We start from the raw sequence: 4,979 nt of genomic DNA, 5'->3' as shown, positions 1-4,979 counted from the left end.
AGGGTTTTCTCCTTTTGTGATTTCTTTATTGTTTCTATTTCCATTTTTAGATCCTGAATGATTTTGTTCAATTCCTTCACCTGTTTGGTTGTATTTTCCTGTAATTCTTTAAGGGATTTTTACCTGTGTTCTCTTGTATTTCTCTAAGGGAGTTAGTTATTTATGTCCTTCTTAAAGTCCTCTATCATCATTATGAGATGTGATTTTTAGATCAGAATCTTGCTTTTCAGGTGTGTTGGTGTATCCATGGCTTTCTGTGGTGGGAGAACTGAGTTCTGATGATGCCAAGTAACCTTGGTTTCTGCTGCTTATGTTCTTGTGTTTGCCTCTTGCCATCTGGTTATCTGTGGTGTTAGCTGGTCTTGATGTCTCTGACTGTGGCTTGTCCCTCTTACAAGCCTGTGTGTCAATAGTCCTGCAAGATAAGTTCTCTCCTGGAGGAGTTTGGGTATGGAGAGCTGTGGCATAGGATCAGCTCTGGAGTGCAGACAGAAACCAGAAGGATCCTGTCCCAGGCTGTTCCTTGTTTCCTGTGTCCTGATGTTCCTGTGTCTCTCTTGGGCCAGGAATTTGAGCAGAAGTGGTAGTCTCACCTGTGTTTTCAGGTGTGTCAACACTCCTGGTAGACCAGCTCTCTCCCTGAACAAATGGAAACCAGATGGATCTAAATCTAAATTTTTTTAATGTCAACTTCATTAGTAATGAAAATTTCTTAAAAATTAGTCATCTGATACACTTTAAGTTATTTTAAATTGCTGATCATGTGCTATTTCTGAGTTCCCTGACATATTTGGGAATTGATGGAAAACACTTTATCATACACAGGGATTTAGGATTGCCTGTCTTGTAAGTGTTTTGAGATACTGGTATATATCCTAAGTTCACAATCCTATAAACTCAGTATACTAGCAACCTATTTAGGTATGTGCCTGAAGCCTGGGAGTGAGAGGCAATGGGAATGATAAAGATTCTTTGAAATTAGCTGAGCCTTCACCAAGTATCTTAGTCACTTCTATTGCTCAGGAGAGATGCCACGATTGAGGCAACCTTTAGAAGAAATCATTTACTTTGGGCTTAGAGTGTCAGAGGATTAGTCCATCATCATCGTGGTGAGGAGCATGGGAGGCAGGCAGGCAGAAAGACACTGAGCCTGGTGTGGGCTTTTGAAACCTCAAGGTCTACTCCCAGTGACATACTTCCTCCAACAAGGCCACACCTACTCCATCAAGTTCATACCATCTAATCCCCTCCAAACAATTGCACTAACTGGAGACCAAGCATTCAAACACATGAGCCTATGGAGTCCATTCACATTCAAACCATTACTGCAAGGCACTTGGAGATGGACTTTGAAGGTTGTACTTTACATGCAGGGAAAAAATATATAAAATTTCTGAACTGGCTGTTAGACATTGCATCTTATATTAGTAGATTTATTAATCATTTGGGAAAACTTTATTAATATTGTATGATTGATTAATAAATATTATCCTGATGTAAAGATAAAAATGTAGTCCAGTAATACAATTACTTTCTTTAGAAAAAGAAATCATTTCCCTAAAGCCAAACTCTAACTCATGTGTAATTCAAATTAAATGTTTCACAAGCAAGTTCAAGCAATCCCTGTAGTTTCTTGTAAACACATAGTTTTTTTTTTTTTTTTGAAAATATATCTACAATTATTACTAGTAATCTTGGAAAGTTAATTTGAAGTGGTTTTCCAGAGGTGAGTTTTGTATATCACAAGAACCTTCATTCAGAGTTAACAAAGACACAATAGATAAATGAAGTTCAACATCAAATTAGTCATACCCTTGAGTACTTGCGTTTGTGATTTTTTTAAGGGTTTTTTTTTTTTTTGCTATGTAGAGTTTATGATAGCATCAATGCTTATCATAGATAATAAATTATAGAAAAATTTCATAGCTTGATAAATGATGTGGCTCTATACATACCTGTACTGATCATATGTGACCCAGGATGTATGTAGTTAATCCTCTGGAAAATAACTGTCTTGATGTCTTAGTCCAATTTCCCTACAATGGTGATTCATGTAGTTTTCAAATTCCAAAGGTCACTAAAGATTGTGTTTGTGGAAATGGGGGAAGGCTGCAGCTCACAGTCGCCACAGGCAAAGTTCTGTCATCATGATGTATTGCCAAAGGGACTCAACACTTCAAACATGAAATTACACATTTCCTCAACTAATGCCTTAAGGAGCAAAAGGACAGCAGTAGTTGTAAAAATAAAATCTTATATAATATTGGTAATTACCTAAGGATTATGGTAAAAAGTAGTGAGCTGTTTTAAAACATGTATTTACTTATGTGTGTGTGAGTGTATGTGTGTATGTGTTTGTATTGGCACACGTGTGCAATGGTCAGACAACAACTTGAAGAATTCTGTCATCTTACTGTTACATGGGTTCCAGAGATTCAATTCAGATTTCCAGCAACTCAGTTTTCAAGCTTCCAGCTTGTGCTACAAGCTCCATTTTGCCAGCTCCAAAAGAGTCTTATTATGTCACATTCAGAGAAGAAATACTATGACAGCCCTGTCTCCTTAGGTAAGTAGTAGCTGAGTGTCTTGCTTTAAATAGTGACTTGACATATTTCACAAGGACAGTGCTTGTTATTTGCATGTTTCCTTGGCACCTTTTCAGTGACTTTAGCATCCTCAGCTTTCCTGAGGAATCAGACATTCATTACGGTTCATCTTGGCCATGATGCTCAGTCATGGGAACATATTATTTTAGTAAGCACATGAGAGTCTGGGATGTTTATGCATGTACATTGAAATTCAATTCAATGACAGTTCATCACCATTACCTTGCATTTTAAATTCTCAAATAATTTCTTCTCTTCTCTTCTCTTCTCTTCTCTTCTCTTCTCTTCTCTTCTCTCCCCTTCCCTTCTCTTCTCTTCTCTTCCCTTCTCTTCTCTCCTCTTCTCTCCTTTTTTCTTCCTCCTCTTTCCTCTCCTACCCTCTTCTTTCTTTCTTTCTTTCCTTCCTTCCTTCCTTCTATCCTTCCTTCCTTCCCTCCCTCCTTCCTTCCCTCCCTCCCTCCCTCTTTCTTTCTCTCCTTTCTTTTTCTTTTTGAGACAGGGTTTCTCTGTGTAGCTCCAGTTATCCTAGGACTTGCTCTATAGACCAGGTTGGCCCAGAACTCAGAGATCCACCTGACTCTGCCTCACAAGTATTAGGATTAAAAGTGTGTACCTCACACCCACTGCTTTCTGCCCCACTCCTGTGTCTTGTTTTGTTTTGCTTACTGAACCTTTTCTATCTTTAAAATATACTTCAGGACTAAATGGAGATGGCTTGAACCAGATACCTGACACCCTCATCTTTCACCTCATCACTGATGTGCCAGCACTTCACTTCCTGAATATTTTTCTCTTTCATGTCTTCTATTATTTAATCGTCAGTCTTATATGCATGTCTCATGACAGTTTTTTTGTCTAGCTCTTAAAATTGCTATTTATGTTTCTTTCTCTAATCTGCTATAACACATTAATTATTATAACACCTCATTAAAAGATCTTTTTATATTTTAATAAAATTTAGATTTATTTTATGTGTATGAATGTTTTGCCTGTGTGTATATATCGTACCATGTGAAATGAAGGTGACCATAAAGGATAGAAGAGAGCATTGGATCCCATAGAAAAGGTACTTGTGTGGTACCATGTGGGTGCTGGGAACTGAACTTAGGTCCTCTGCATCATTTCTCCAGCCCCAATTTGTCCACATCTCTTACACTCTGCTGTTATTCTTTATCTCTTCCTTGTCCTCATCCCTGCTTCTTTTTATACCTTAGTTATAACCTTCTATAGCTTTCACAATCACTAAAATCTGAGGGCCCTAATTCATGGATATTATGCACAATAGAAGCAAATTTATACAAATATGCTATGCATATATTTCACATCAATGTATATGATACATTTGCAAGGCTTCTGGAGTCTACTCAGAAGATTTACATGGCCCTGAAGAAAAAATATCTTAACAAATCCTTTTGAAAAGATTACCTATCATAATTAGTCTTTCCAGTTGTTTCTTTTTGTGTGTTCATTTTCTCTCTTGTGTCAAGCCTGTAGTTTTTGGCCTGGTTTGACACTATATTATATTTCATAGTCTCTGATATTATTTCTACAAACCTTATGCCTATCCATGTGCCACACATAAATTTTTGGAAACCTCATTGCTATTTCAGTCTCATTGTATTCATCATTTCACCTTTCTCTGGAGTCACAAAAAAAAAACTCCAAAGATTAAGTAGAGACAAATAAATCATAATCTAAGCTCAGCTTACTAAGAACAAAAGCATAGAGAAAAATGTCCCAGAAATAGTGCTGGAGAGACAGTTCAGTATTTAAGAATATTTGATGTTCTTGAGGAGGATCCAAGCACAATTCCTGATACCCATGCCAGGTAAATCACAGATGTTTGTAACTTCATTTTCAGGTGATCCAGAGACAGTATCTACCAGGCATTGGTAGATACTCCCCCAATATGGCATCGACACACCAATAAAATAGAAAAAGAAAAACATCTTTTTGCTAAGGTATGAAAAGATGTAAGCAAATATATACCTTCCCAGCTATGCAAAGGGTCTATATCTAAACTTTCAATCAACTGCTCACCATCTGCATCTATGTGGTCAACTTACTTGAAGGGTCAGACTGTGGATTTCTTTCCATTTCTTTCATAATAGAAACAACTTTTCTCATCACAAACGTAAGTCTGCAAATGTTCTTTTTTTTTTTTGAGTCAGATGATGTTATTTTCAGAAAATGAATTTTCAGAGATTCAAATGATGCAATCAATAGAAGGGAAACCCACCTGTTTATAAGGCTCTTTCTTTTTATTTTCCTTATTTTATTTTATTTTATTTTTTATTTTTTGGTTTTTCTTTTTTATTATTATTATTTTTTTATTAGATATTTTCTTTATTTACATGTAAATTTCTCCCTTCC

The sequence above is a fragment of the Mastomys coucha genome, unplaced genomic scaffold (assembly GCF_008632895.1).
Source record: "Mastomys coucha isolate ucsf_1 unplaced genomic scaffold, UCSF_Mcou_1 pScaffold5, whole genome shotgun sequence".
Taxonomy (NCBI): domain Eukaryota; kingdom Metazoa; phylum Chordata; class Mammalia; order Rodentia; family Muridae; genus Mastomys; species Mastomys coucha.
This window is presented reverse-complemented; position numbering follows the sequence as displayed.